The sequence below is a fragment of the Triticum aestivum genome, chromosome 4A (assembly GCF_018294505.1).
Source record: "Triticum aestivum cultivar Chinese Spring chromosome 4A, IWGSC CS RefSeq v2.1, whole genome shotgun sequence".
Taxonomy (NCBI): Eukaryota; Viridiplantae; Streptophyta; class Magnoliopsida; order Poales; family Poaceae; genus Triticum; species Triticum aestivum.
In genome coordinates, this window is record NC_057803.1 from 190,092,783 (window position 1) to 190,109,180 (window position 16,398).

Consider the following 16,398-nt stretch of genomic DNA (forward strand, 5'->3'; position numbering starts at 1 on the left):
CAGTATTCCTGCTTAGTACAAGTGAAGGCTAGCAAAAGACTGGGAAGCGACCAGCTAGAGAGCGACAACAGTCATAAACATGCATTAAAATTAATCGACACCGAATGCAAGCATGAGTAGGATATAATTCACCATGAACATAAATATCGTGAAGGCTATGTTGATTTTGTTTCAACTACATGCATGAACATGTGCCAAGTCAAGTCACTTAAATCATTCAGAGGAGGATACCACCCTATCATACCACATCACAACCATTTTAATAGCATATTGGCACGCAAGGTAAACCATTATAAGCTCCTAGCTAATCAAGCATGGCACAAGAAACTATGATCTCTAGTTGTCATTGCAAACATGTTTATTCATAATAGGCTGAATCAGGAACAATGGACTAATCATATTTACAAAAACAAGAGAGGTCGAGTTCATACCAGCTTTTCTCATCTCAATCAGTACATCATATATCGCCATAATTGCCTTTCACTTGCATGACCGAACGATGTGGATAATAATAGTGCACGTGCATTGGAGTAAGCTGGAATATGCAAGCATTCAATAAACAGGAGAAGACAAGGCAATATGGGCTCTTTTGTCAGATCAACAATAATGCATATAAGAGCCACGTCAACAATTTAATTATGGTCCTCTCCTATCGACCCCCAAAGAAAAGAAAAGAAATAAAACTATTTACATGGGAAAGCTCCCAACAAGCAAAAGAAGAACATGAAAACTTTTTGGGTTTTCTTTTCAATTACTACTACAAGCATGGAAAGTAAACTAATTAAAAGCTACAACTAATTTTTTTGGTTTTTCTTAAGGCTTATTAAACACACAAGAAGAAAGCATAAAAAGTAAATAAACTAGCATGTATATTACAATGAAAAAGTATGAGCACTGACATCTAGCAATGATTGTGTGAACATGAATGTAATGTCGGTGAGAAATACGTACTCCCCCAAGCTTAGGCTTTTGTCCTAAGTTGGTCTATGGCCACGGCTGGTCTGGCGGATATCCATAGTAATAGTTGGGGTCGTACTGCGATGCAGCGGCTATTGCCTCCTGAGCTACAGCGTGGTGGCAAGCTGCCTCCGCCCTCCTCTCGTACTCATCTGGCTCCTCTCTGGTAATAAAATGTCTTCCTTTTGCCTGATAATCAAAGAAGGCGGGAGCAGGGAGAGTTATACGGACAGTATGACGTATGTCAAAGATTAAGTGATATTGGAGAGGTGATTCATTCCTCTCGACAAACTGGTGGTGAACCATAGCATTAAAGTCTAGGTAAGCATGAGGCAATTCAATATCATCATTACGTATGGTTACACCAAAAAAATCAGCTAAGTGGGTTGCATAAATTCCTCCAAAAAAATCTCCATTAAATCTATTATAATGCAACCTACGTGAAACAATGGCTCCCAAATTATAAGATTTGTCTCCTAAGACAGCACTCCTAAGAATACTGAGGTCAGGGACACACATATGACATGCTTCATCTTTACCATTTATGCACCTACCTATGAAGAGAGCAAAATAATGTATAGAAGGAAAATGAATGCTACCTATGGTAGCTTGTGCTATATCTCTAGATTCCCCCATAGTTATACTAGCAAGAAAATTTCTAAATTCAGATTTACGGGGTTCACTAGCACTACCATTGTGGAAGTTTGCAAGTAGCGGTAAAATCATCTAAGTCCATAGTATAAGATTTTTCATAAAGATCAAACAAGACAGTTGGAGAATTACGTGAAGATGAAAATTCAAACCTCCTCACAAAGGAACTAGTGAGATAGTGGTACTGGCGGCATTTTTCTTCCTCGAAGCTCACAAGATCAGCGTTACGCAAATATGCGTTAAATTCTTCCTTGATTCCCGCTCGATCCATAAAGTTTTCTGAAGGCCATTCACAGGGCCGCATTGGATCATCCCTTGGTGGCTCATCGTCAGCATCACGCATTGCAAGCCTGGGTCCTTGCTTCCATGAAGAACCACCTTGGTACATTTTCCTAAGCATATTTCTTCCTTTGAATTTTTTTTGAAATTTTTAGTAACTTCAAGCAAAAGTGAACCAAGCTCAATAAAATTGATAGCAACTACTCCTACAAGTGCCTAGAGCCTATATCATGCATCAAAACTACTTGGAACCATATAAATTTGACATGCAAGCTCAAGAACATGGTCACCTAGGCAGCACAAATTTGCAATGGATAAAGCACTAGAACAAAAACTAATTGGACCAATGGAGGAGTCACATACCAAGGAACAATCCCCCCAAGCAGTTTTGTGAGAGGTGCTTTGAGCAAGGAGATCAAAAATGGTAGCAAAATGAGCTTGGACTCGGGTTTGAACTGGATAATCGTGTTTGTGGGAGGAAGAAGGAGTGTGTGGGGGCAAGAATAAGTGGAGGGGGGCCACCGTGGGCCCACGAGGCAGGGGGGCGCGCCCTCCACCCTCGTGGCCAGGTGCTTGCCCCTCCTGTTGTGTTCTCAGTGCCAGATATTCAAAAATATTCCAGAAAAATCATATTTAAATTTCAGGGCATTTGGAGAACTTTTATTTTCGGGGTATTTTTATATTGCACAGATAATTCAGACAATAGACAGAAAATACTATTTTTTTTTATTTAAACTGAATAACAGAAAGTAAAAGGAGGGTACAGCAGGTTGTGCCTTCTAGTTTCATCCATCTCATGCTCATCAAAAGGAATCCACTAACAAGGTTGATCAAGTCTTCTTAACGAACTCATTCCGAATAACATGGAACCGGAGAAATTTCGAATAACACTATGTTACCTCAATGGGGATATGCACATCCCCAATAATAAGAATATCATATTTCTTCTTGACAGTAGTAAGAGGAAATTCAAAACCTCCAATAATAATCAATGGAATTTTTCCAATAGAGTTGATACTATGAACTTGAGGTTGTTTCCTCGAAAAGTGTACCGTATGCTCATTACCATTAACATGAAGTGACATTGCCTTTGTTGCAATCAATAACAACCCCTGCAGTATTCAAAAAGGGTCTTCCAAGAATAATAGGCATACTATCGTCCTCGGGAATATCAAGAATAACAAAGTCCGTTAAAATAGTAACGTTTGCAACCACAACAGGCACATCCTCACAAATACCGATAGGTATAGCAGTTGATTTATCAGCCATTTGCAAAGATATTTCAGTAGGTGTCAACTTATTCAAATTAAGTCTATGATATAAAGAGAGAGGCATAACACTAACAGCGGCTCCAAGATCACATAAAGCAGTTTGAACATAGTTTCTTTTAATGGAGCATGGTATAGTGGGTACTCCTGGATCTACAAGTTTCTTTGGTATTCCACCTTTAAAAGTATAATTAGCAATCATGGTGGAAATTTCAGCTTCCGGTATCTTTCTTTTATTTGTAACAATATCTTTCATGTACTTAGCATAAGGATTCATTTTAAGCATATCAGTTAATTGTATACGCAAAAAGATAGGTCTAATCATTTCAGCAAAGCGCTCAAAATCCTCATCATCCTTTTTCTTGGATGGTTTGGGAGGAAAAGGCATGGGTTTCTGAACCCATGGTTCTCTTTCTTTACCATGTTTCCTAGCAACAAAGTCTTTCTTATCATAACATTGATTCTTTGATTGTGGGTTATCAAGATCAACAGCAGGTTCAATTTCTATGTCATTATTATTGCTAGGTTGAGCATCATCATGAACATTATCATTAGTTTCAGGTTCATTACCAGATTGTGTTTCAGCATCAGAAATAGAAATATCATTTGGATTCTCAGGTGTTTCAGCAATAGGTTCACTAGAAGCATGCAAAGTCCTATCATTTTTCTTTTTCTTCCTTTTAGAAGGACTAGGTGCATCTATATTATTTCTCTGAGAATCTTGCTCAATTCTCTTAGGGTGGCCTTCAGGATACATAGGTTCCTGAGTCAATCTACTAGTTCTAGTAGCCACTCTAACAGCATAATCATTATTTTTACTATTCAATCCATTGAGCAAATCATTTTGAGCCTTAAGTACTTGTTCTACTTGAGTGGTAACCATAGAAGTATGTTTACTAATAAGTTTAAGTTCACCTTTGACATTAGCCATATAATCACCCAAGTGTTCAAGCATATTTGAATTGTATTTCAATTGTCTACCAAAATAAGCATTAAAATCTTCTTGCTTAACCATAAACTTATCAAACTCATCTAAGCATGGGCTAGCAAACTTAGTAAATGGGATTTCAGCTTTATCATATCTATAGAGAGAGTTTACCTTTACTACCCGTGTCGGGTTATCAAGACCATGTATTTCTTCAATAGGTAGTGGATTAAGATCATATGTTCTTCAACAGGCGGTAAATTAAGACCTTTTATTTCTTCAATAGGAGGTAAATTCTTAACATCTTCATCTTTAATACCCTTTTCTTTCATAGATTTCTTTGCCTCTTGCATATCTTCAGGACTGAGAAATAGAACACCTCTTTTCTTCGGAGTTGGTTTAGGAATAGGCTCAGGAGGTGTCCAATTAATTTCATTTGTCAACATATTATTCAATAGAATTTCACCTTCATCCGGTGTTCTTTCCCTGAAAACAGAACCAACACAACTATCCAGGTAATCTCTGGAAGCATCGGTTAGTCCATTATAAAAGATATCAAGTATTTCATTTTTCTTAAGAGGATGATCAGGCAAAGAATTACGTAACTTGAGAGGCCTCCCCCAAGCTTGTGGGAGACTCTCTTCTTCAATTTGCACAAAATTATATATATCCCTCAAAGCAGCTTGTTTCTTATGAGCGGGGAAATATTTAGCAGAGAAGTAATAAATCATATCCTGGGGACTACGCACACAACCACAATCCAGGGAGCCATATCTTAGCATCACCCTTTCATGAGAATGGAAATATTTTAAGGATATAAAAGTAACGAGTTCTCTCATCATTAGTGAATAGGGTGGTTATATCATTTAATTTAGTAAGATGTGCCACAACAGTTTCAGATTCATAGCCATGAAAAGGATCAGATTCAACCAAAGTAATTATATGAGGATCAACAGAGAATTCATAATCCTTATCAGTAACACGGATAGGTGAAGTAGCAAAAGCAGGGTCAGGTTTCATTCTAGCATTAAGACATTGCTGCTTCCATTTAGCTAATAACCTCTTGAGCTCGTATCTATCTTTGCAAGCTAAAATAGCTAAAGCAGCTTCTTTTTCCAAAACATAACCCTCAGGAATAACAGGCGATTCATATTTATTAGGCGATTCATATTCATCACTTTCATCAATATTATCAGTTTCAATAATTTCATTCTCTCTAACCCTAGCAAGTTGTTCATCAAGAAATTCACCAAGTGGCATAGTAGTATCAAGCATAGAAGTAGTTTCATCATAAGTATCATGCATAGCAAAAGTGGCATCATCAATAACATGCGACATATCAGAACGAATAGCAGAAGCAGGTTTAGGTGTCTCAAGCTTACACAAAACAGAAGGTGAATCAAGTGCAGAGCTAGATGGCAGTTCCTTAACTCCCCTCATAGTTGAGGGATAAATTTTCATTTCCCCGTCTTTCAAGTTCTTCATAATGATAAGCAGATATAAATCCCAAGTGACTCAAAGAATAGAGCTATGCTCCCCGGCAACGGCTCTAGAAAATAGTCTTGATAACCCACAAGTATAGGGGATCACAACAGTTTTCGTGGGTAGAGTATTCAACCCAAATTTATTGATTCGACACAAGGGGAGCCAAAGAATATTCTCAAGTATTAGCAGCTGAGTTATCAATTCAACCACCCCTGGAAACTTAGTATCTGCAGCAAAGTTTTTAGTAGCAAAGTAATATGATAGTAGTGGTAACGGTAGCAAAAGGTAATGATAACAAAAGTAATGTTTTTGGTATTTTATAGTGATGATAGTAATAGCAACGGAAAAGTAAATAAGCGAGGGACAATATATGGAAAGCGCGTAGGCAATGGATCGGTGATAGAGAATTATGCCGGATGCGGTTCATCATGTAATAGTAATAACCTAGGGTGACACAGAATTAGCTCCAATTCATCAATGTAATGTAGGCATGTATTCCGAATATAGTCATACGTACTTATGGAAAAGAACTTGCATGACATCTTTTGTCCTACCCTCCCGTGGCAGCGGGGTCCTAATGGAAACTAAGGGATATTAAGGCCTCCTTTTAATAGAGTACCGGACTAAAGCATTAACACATAGTGAATACATGAACTCCTCAAACTACAGTCATCACCGATAGTGGTCCCGATTATTGTCACTTCGGGGTTGCCGGATCATAACACATAGTAGGTGACTATAGACTTGCAAGATAGGATCAAGAACTCTCATATATTGATGAAAACATAATAGGTTCAGATCTGAAATCATGGCACTCGGGCCCTAGTGACAAGCATTAAGCATAGCAAAGTCATAGCAACATCAATCTCAGAACATAGTGGATACTAGGGATCAAACCCTAACAAAACTAACTCGATTACATGATAAATCTCATCCAACCCATCACCGTCGAGCAAGCCTATGATGGAATTACTCATGCACGGCGGTGAGCATCATGAAATTGGTGATGGAGGATGGTTGATGATGACGACGGCGATGGATTCCCCTCTCTGGAGCCCCGAACAGAGTCCAGATCAGCCCTCCCAAGAGGTTTTAGGGCTTGGCGGCGGCTCCGTATCGTAAAACGTGATGAATCCTTCTCTCTGATTTTTTCTCCCCGAAAGCAAATATATAGAGTTAGAGTTGAGGTCGGAGGAGCTCCAGGGGGCCCACGAGGTAGGGCGGCACGCCCAGGGGGGCAGGCGCCCCCACCCTCGTGGCTAGGGTGTGGGCCCCCTGGTCTTCATCTTTTGCAAGGATTTTTTATTATTTCCAAATAGATGTTCCGTGAAGTTTCAGGTCATTCCGAGAACTTTTGTTTCTGCACATAAATAACACCATGGCAATTCTGCTGAAAACAGCGTCAGTCCATGTTAGTTCCATTCAAATCATGCAAGTTAGAGTCCAAAACAAGGGCAAAAGTGTTTGGAAAAGTAGATACGACGGAGACGTATCATCCATCCAAGTGAATCTTTTTCTTGATTGTATAAACCGCCGCTAACCAATCTGTAATTTACTCAGGTCCTAGGAGCGGCAATCTTAGCCAAGATGTGCTTTTGAAGCTCAAAACTGTTTACACTCTTGTTGAGCAACTTATACTCGAGCTGAGCGCACCTTAGCTACTATTTCGCCAACAAACCAAGGACCCAATCTGCTGAGCAATGTGTTGAAAAAATTGTCAATCCTGCCTACAAGGATTCCGGAGATAAAACGGTCTTGTGTGAGAGCCGGTGCTGTAACAGCCTTGAGCCGTGCCAAGGCATGGGTACCGGAGCTAGACCCGGCAGAGGTGGCTACCGGGTATCCAAGCCTGAAGGAAGATGTCACTCCTTTTGACCAGCAAGACTTCGCCGCTTGCGTTAAAGAAATTCATCCTCATGCGACAGTAATTGCTGAAGAAACCAATCTCTCCAAGTATCAGCCAGCTTATGACGCAGAAAACGAAAAGATGCCTATGCTAGCGTATAAAGTGATGATTTTGATTCCTCCGATTCGTAAGCACACTTTCGCCCCTGAAATTGACCCGTCGAATCTTATTGATGACGAGCTGAATTATACGCCTTACGTGGCATTGATTGGTCAACACCAAACTTCCAGATGGCGGAGGAGGACAAAGAACCAGAAAAGGATGATCCAGAGCCTTCAAGTCAGCAAGGTAAAGAAGAATGAATTGCCAGGCGGTTTATATATGTGATCCGTAGGAAAAACACTTGATCTTATTTGGCTCATGGAGTCATGTAATAGGGTAGTGAAACTTTAAACTGCCGTGCCATCGTGCACGCTTCTGTTTTGCACAATACTGCTGATCCGCCAATGTAAAAAATCTTCAGTCTATACTTATGAGAGCATCAGACTACTTATTACCTTGCACTCAAAATAACTCACAAGTGCCCTGGCGGTTTACCGCTGGGCGCGTCATGATGCCCAATTGAAGCCACTGGGGACAAATAGTCCATAACCAGAGCTGGTCTGACCATAATGCCTGCTTAATGAAATATCATACATGTGATATAGGTTTAGACTGTCGGTTTTGACGCAGTCATAGTTTGTAGAATTATAACTCCAAATTTATGATATTCTGGTGACTTAGAGTCTATCATCCTGGCGGGTTGTAGAGACCCAATAGATGCTTCAAATATGAGCCATAAATAGGGCAGCGTGGCCCTGATTTGTAAAACCAAATGGCAAAAAGGAGATGAAAGAATAATAAGTCAAAAAATTCAAGGCTTTTGTAGGCCGCCAAGCCAAAGTGTCTTCTTCGATGAAACTAGCCTGAGCCACTAGAAGGTACGTGCTTTCCGTGAGCCGACACTCACAGTACCCAATCGACATTTGAACCAAGATAAGTTTAGGTCTTATTTAAAGATAGACTTATGAGGAGTACGCGAGGTCGGAGTGGTAGCATGCACCACGGGCCGATTTATCCAAGTTTCAAGGAAGGCGGCTTATGAAGCCTGGATCTATCCTGACTATCTGTAAGCCATGCTCTCACATGACAAACTGGCGTTTTAACCTTAACGATCTCAGATCTTGGTCGAATACGCCATAAAGACTGATCGTTAAGAGTTCAGCAGGTCAATCAGGATTACCTGATGGAGTTGAAGCAGCTGGTTACAAGTAAGTTGACCCGGAAAGGTTATGTTCTCTTTGGTCGAATACGCCTATGTTTGAACAAACCTGGTCAAGAGGGTAGTAACGCTATGTTCTCTTTGGTTGAATACGCCTATGTTTGAACAGGAAGCCCCCAAGTGACATACTGACAAATTGTGCTCGTCAGGGACCTATGTTTGAGTTGTGCCACGCATCCAACTCTCTTTGGCCCCTGTAGTTTGGGCGTCAAGCCTCTTAAATGAACATGTAAGAATATGATAAAGACTCAGCTTTGAAGAAGTGAAACGACAAAGGCCCTGAATCAGGGATGCCGGCTTTATTATACTGTTTATAATATATACACCATCAGATTATGTACATCATGAGAGCCGGTGGCTCAAGTATACTAGGGCCGAAGATAAGCAATGTTCCACGGCCGACGGGTCTCCTCCTCCGATGTGCGTGAGTCCTTGTGGTCTCGAACATCGATAAGGTAGTATGACCCATTATGCAGATTCTTGCTGACCACGAAAGATCCTTCCCAAGGTGGTGATAGTTTATGCATATCCGTTTGATCCTGGATGAGCCGAAGCACCAAATCTTCTTCTTGAAAGGTTCTGGTTTTGACCCGGTGGCTGTGATAACAACGTAGATCTTGCTAGTAAATCGCCGAACGAGCCGCCGCAAGATCACGCTCCTCATCTAACAGGTCAAGTGCGTCTTGACGTGCCTTTTCATTGTCAGCTTCAACGTAAGCCGCCACCCAGGGTGAATCATGACGGATGTCACTTGGGAGAACCGCCTCTGCTACATAAACCATGAAGAAAGGTGTGTAACCCGTAGAACTGTTAGGGGTTGTATTGATACTCCATAACACTGAGGGTAACTCTTTGCAAAGGAACCATATGTCGGGGCTTGATGCCTTGCAGAATTTCTTGATTAGCCCGTTCCGCTTGACCATTGGATTGGGGGTGAGCCACAGAGGAGACATCAAGTCGAATATGCTCTCGTTGACAAAATTCTTTCATAGCACCTTCAGACAAATTAGTGCCATTATTTGTTATAATGCTGTGCGGAAAGCCAAAACGGAAAATCACCTTTTTAATGAATTTAACCGTCGTTGCGACATCACACTTGCTAACTGGCTCTGCTTCAACCCACTTAGTGAACTTGTCAACTGCCACCAAAAGGTGGGTCTTTTTATCTAGGGACCTCTTAAAAGGCCCAACCATATCAAGCCCCCAAGTCGCAAATGGCCAAGTAATTGGAATCATCCTCAACACTTGAGCCGGAACATGAGCTCATCATGAAAATTTCTGACAACCGTCACATCTGCTGACCAAATCCTCAGTGTCAGCATGAGCCGTCAACCAATAACAACCATGATGAAAAGCCTTGGCGACGAGAGATTTATAGCCGGCGTGATGACCACAGTCTCCTTCATGAATCTCTTGCAGAATCTTACAACCTTCTTCAGGAGAAACACAATGTTGAAACGCCCCTGTAACACTGCGATGGTGCAACTCCCCATTAACAATCGTCATTGACTTAGATCGCCGGGTTATCTTCCTGGCTAAAATCTCATCCTCAGGTAACTCGCCCCGGGTCATGTAAGCCAAATATATCACTATCCAATCAGGAATAGCATGAAGAGCCGCCACCAATTGTGCTTCCAGGTCAGGAACAGCAAGATCCTCCTTTGTGGGCAACTTGACAAAAGGGCTAAGCAAAATATCCAGGAAGGTGTTAGGTGGCACCGGCTTATGTTGAGACCCTAACCGTCTTAAAGTGTCAGCCGTCTCGTTCTTCCTGCAATCAATATGCTCAACTTGGTAACCCTTGAAGTGACCCGCAATAGTGTCAACCTCTTGACGATAAGCCGCCATGAGTGGATCCTTAGAATCCCAAGTGCTAGAAACTTGTTAAGCTACCAGATCTGAGTCGCCAAAGCATCTCACCCAGCTTAGAGTCATCTCCTTATCCATCCGAAGACCGTGGAGCAAGGCTTCATACCCAGCTGCATTGTTAGTGCAGGGGAACATTAACAGGAGAACGTAAGAAAACTTATCACCTCGCGGGGAAGTCAAGACAACTCCAGCCCCTGAGCCTTCCAACTGCCTGGATCCATCAAAGTGGATAGTCCAATAAGTGTTATCCGGCTTTTCCTCAGGTGTATGCAACTCTGTCCAATAATTAATAAAATCCATGAGTGCTTGGGATTTGATGGCTGTACGAGGCACATACTTCAAACCATGGGGTCCAAGCTCAATGGCCCACTTGGCAACTCGACCTGTAGCTTCTCTGTTTTGGATGATGTCTCCCAAAGGAGCAGAGCTAACCACAGTAATGGGATGACCCAAAAAATATTGCTTAAGCTTCCGGCTTTCCATGAAGACCCCGTACACCAACTTTTGCCAGTGCGGATACCTCTGCTTGGACTCAATAAGCACCTCACTGATGTAGTAAACCGGCCGTTGCACCGGATACTCCTTGCCTATTTCCTTCCTCTCCACCACAATAGCAACGCTAACAGCTCAGCTATTGGCAGCCACATATAACAGCAAGGGCTCTTTATCAATGGGAGCAGCAAGAACCGGTGACTCAACCAACTGTTTCTTCAGATCCTCAAACGCTTGATTAGAAGCAACACTCCGAACAAAGTGGTATGTTTTCTTCATCATCTGGTAAAGAGGGATAGCTTTCTCACCTAACCGGCTTATGAACCGGCTTAAGGCCGCAATCCGACCCGCCAGCGATGAACATCATTGACACATGCTGGTTTAGCCAAGGAAGTGATAGCCTTGATCTTCTCCGGGTTAGCTTCAATACCCCTGTTAGAGACCAGAAAACCCAAAAGCTTACCTGCTGGTACCCCAAAGACACACTTGGCCGGGTTAAGCATCATTTTGTAAACCCGAAGATTGTCAAATGTCTCCTTTAAATCATCAACCAAGGTCTCCTTCTTCCTTGATTTCACCATAGTGTCGTCTACGTAAGCATAAACATTACGCCCGATTTGATTGTGAAGGCACTTCTGCACGCAGTGCTGGTAAGTTGCCTGGGCACTCTTAAGCCCAAAAGGCATAGACACATAGCAGAAGGCTCCAAACGGAGTAATAAAAGTTGTCTTCTCCTGGTCCTTAACTGCCATCTTGATCTGATGATACCTAGAGTAAGCATCCAAAAAACTCAAATGCTCACAACCCGCCGTAGCATCAATGATTTGATCAATACGAGGGAGAGCAAACGGATCAGCTGGACAAGCTTTGTTTAAGTCCGTGTAGTCCACACACATTCGCCAAGTACCATTCTTCTTAAGCAACAACACTGGATTAGCCAACCACTCAGGATGAAAAACTTCAACAATGAACCCGGCCGCTAAGAGCCGGGCCACTTCTTCACCAATGGCCTTCCGCCTCTCCACGTTAAAACGATGGAGGAATTGCTTGACCGGCTTAAATTTCGGATCAATATTAAGAATGTGCTTAGCGAGCTCCCTCGGTACACCCGGCATGTCTGAAGGCTTCCATGCAAAGATGTCCCGGTTCTCACGCATGAACTCGATGAGCGTGCTTTTCTATTTTGGATCCAGATTGGCACAAATGCTAAATTTCTTAGATGAGTCGCCAGGGACAAAATCAACCAACTTAGTGTCATTTGCTGATTTAAACTTTAATGAAGGATCATGTTCTTTGGTTGGCTTTTTTAAGGACGTCATGTCCGCCGGGTCAACATTATCCTTGTAAAATTTTAGCTCCTCCGTTGCACAAATTGATTCAGCATAAGCAGTGTCACCTTCTTCACACTCCAAGGCCATCTTCCGACTCCCATGCACCGTGATGGTGCCCTTGTAACCCGACATCTTAAGATGCAAGTAAACATAACAAGGCCTCGCCATGAACTTGGCATAAGCCGGCCGCCCGAACATAGCATGATAAGGGATCTTGATCTTGACCCCTTCAAAGGTGAGAATCTTAGATCTGGATTCATGCTCATCTCCAAAGGCAACTTCCAAAGATACCTTACCCACTGGATATGCTGACTTACCCGGCACCACACCATGGAATACGGTGTTTGACGGTTTAAGATTTTTGTCAGTCAGCCCCATGCGACGGAAGGTTTCATAATAAAGTATATTAATGATGATGCCTCCATCCATGAGTGCCTTAGTAAATTTATAGCCCCCAACCTGAGGCGCCACCACCAAAGCCAAGTGAACCGGATTATCAACCCGGGGCGGATGATCCTCACGACTCCATACAATAGGCTGCTCTGACCACCGTAAATAACGTGGCAGCGCCGGCTCAATATCACTCACCGTCCTCTTATGAAGCTTATGATCCCACTTACATAAACTGGTGGTGAAGACATGATAATGTCCACTATTCAATGGCTTCGGGTTGCTCTGATACCCAGACTGTTGCTGCTGATGATTTCCCTGACTATTCTGCTGGTTGTAGCCGCCCTAATTGCCTTTGCCTAGAAACCTGGAACTTGAATCACCGCCGCCATGACTAGGACCGTGAGAGCCGGACCCTGAACCGCCGTTCGGCCCATGGTTGTGCTGGATGGACTCCCTGAAGTGTCTCATTATGCTGCAATCTTTCCACATATGGGTAGCTAGCTTCTGACCTGTTCCGTGTGTTGAACATGGCTGGTTCAACATTGCCTCAAGGTCAAATTTCTTCCCTTGAGCCGGTCTCGCCGATGCTGGTTATAATTCCGTGCACCGGTGTTATCCACAAAATCGTCAGCCTTTCACTTACCGTTGCTGCCCTGACCGGTTGGGTTGTACTATTGTCCCCTCATGTCGCCACTCTTCTTTCCCTTTCCCGATCTTTCATCATCAGAGTCGGGCTCCTTGGTACTATCAGAGTCGGCATACTTGACGAGAGCTGCCATGAGCTCCCCCATATCGCCGCAATGACGCTTGAGCCGTCCAAGCTTCTGCTTGAGTGGAATGAAACAGCAATTTTTCTCCAACATTAGTACCGCTGAGCCGACGTTGATATTATCTGAAGAATGTATGATAGTCGAGATCCGGCGCACCCAGCTGGTCGTTGACTCGCCCTCAGCTTGAACATAAGAAACTAAATCCACGATCGAAATAGGCTGCTGATACGTCTCCAACGTATCTATAATTTTTGATTGTTTCATGCTATTATATTACCTGTTTTGGATGTTTAATGGGCTTTATTATACATTTTTATATTATTTTTGGGACTAACCTATTAACCGAAAGCCCGGTGCAAATTGCTGCTTTTTTTGCCTATTTCAGTATTTCACAGAAAAGGAATATCAAACGGAATGAAACCTTCGCGAGGATCATTTTTGGAACAAACACAATCCAAGAGACTTGGAGTGGACGTCAAGAAAGCAGCGAGGAAGCCACGAGGTAGGAGGGTGCGCCCCCATCCTCGTGGGCCCCTCGCAGCTCCACCGACCTACTTCTTTCGCCTATATATACTCTTATACCCTGAAACCTTTGGGGAGAGCCACGAAACACCTTTTCCATTGCCGCAACCTTCTGTACCCGTGAGATCCCATCTTGGGGCCTTTTCCGGCGATCTACCGGAGGTGGATTCGATCACGGAGGGCTTCTACATCAGCACCATAGCCTCTCCGATGATGTGTGAGTAGTTTACCACAGACCTTCGGGTCCATAGTTATTAGCTAGATGGCTTCTTCTCTCTCTTTGGATCTCAATACAAAGTTCTCCTCGATCTTCTTGGAGATCTATTCGATGTAACTCTTTTTGCGGTGTGTTTGCTGAGATCCGATGAATTGTGGGTTAATGAACTTGATTATCTATGAATATTATTTCATTCTTCTCTAAATTCTTATATGCATGATTTGATATCTTTGCAAGTCTCTTCAAATTATCGGTTTAGTTTGGCCTACTAGATTGATCTTGTAACATCCCAAATTTTCAATTTGGAATGTTATACATTAGATCATCACTGCATATCATATTTTATTTTCTTTTGGCCTGATCCAGAAATTCTACGCAACTCAAGGACCCACGGAGAGAGTTGGGGGTTTCGTTATTTTCATATTTGCGTTTTCTCAAATTTTGAAGATAGGATCATTTCATTTTATTTATTTTATCTTCAATTATTTCTATTATAGAAATATGAGAGAGGGAATAAAATGACTTTCCCAAAATAAAGAAATATTGAGGATTTAATAAAAAAATCAAACAAGATTTTATTTCGGAGTTTTGGCTAGTTTTATTTGAATTTAGGAAAAATTGCACGTTTTTCAAAACTGCATTTGAGGGCCAACAAAATGTTCATCTCGTTCTAAATAATTTATTTAGGTGGTGAAAATTTATTTTGGCATTTTTAGAATTTTATTTTATTTTCTAGATTTCTTCTTAGTTTCGGCGGAATTGTTTTAAAAAAAATTGTTCGTGCGCCTGACTGGGCCGAAGGCCCAGCCGAGCCGGGCCAAGCCCGTGCTGCCGCCATTCCCCGCACCTGCTCAGGACCGGAGTCCCGAGCGAAGCCGCCGCCTCCCGAGACGGCCCCTTCCCCAAGCCGCGCCGCCCCCCCTCTCATAAATACCAGCCGCCACCCCGCCCCGCCACCTCGCCCCGCCCCGCCTCCCGCAGCCGCCGCTCGCCGCCACAGCAGCCACTTGCCGCGCCCGCCGCCGCCGACGCCGACGCCGACGACGCTGCCCCGCCCCGCCGGAGCCCCGAGCCGCCGGAGTCCGACGAGGTAGCCGCGCCATTCGCCGCCGGTTTTCCGGAGAAAACCGATCCAGTTTTTCCTTGAAAACCCTAGGTTTTTTTATTTTTATTAGATCGGTTTTATCGGTTCTTTTATTTAGCGAGCGTTTGGTTGTTCGTTCGTTTTTACGGACGAGTTCACCGTTTAGTTTCAGATAATGAACGTTCGTTCATTAATTTGTTCGTCAATTTTTTTCCTCGGATTTTCCATGATTATTTCTAATCATAATTTCTGATCCGATTTTTGTTTTAGTTTAACTTTTCGCTTGTTTATCGGAATTAGGCGATTCAAGCGCCTAGAGCTTCGTCTCGAAACCCTCTTTCCGTTTGACCAACTCAAACAAGTTTTTGCGTCTGTAAAATTTGACTTAGGTCCAGATTAGTAATGGAAGCTTGTTTTCTTCCACCGTTTGACTTTCGTTGTTTCGTTCGATTTGTTTCTTTTGCAAACCGGAGTTCTTAAGTTGAACCTTCTGGTTAGATCTCTTATTTGAGTTTTACCTGTGCATTAGATGAGTACTTATAGTATGCTTGTTTGTTTGTTTGCGATAGAGTACCCGGAGTGCGCCGCTTGCTACTTCGAATCTCTAGGCTTCTTAGAAACATATACCACAACTTTCAAGAGTAAATATCTCCAGCTCAAAAGCAGAGCATGGTTGGCCAATCAGATAATAGGATTTACCAATGGCATTATATATCAGAGGAAGAACTTCCAAGTGATTGAATATGAAGGACGTTGCCGGATAAAATCTAACAAAGGATTCGATGGTCCTCAAGGGATCTGATGTAAGCATCGGTACTCAACCAGAGGAAGAAAGAATGCAAGGAGATCAGATTATAGAAACAACTGACTAACTCAAAGCTCAAATGCAAAGGAATTATGAATTCCAAGACAAGGGATCAGAAGCAATGCTCTGATTAGGGATGGATAAGTGGAATAGCCTTAGGGTTACAATCGATGGCAATTTGAC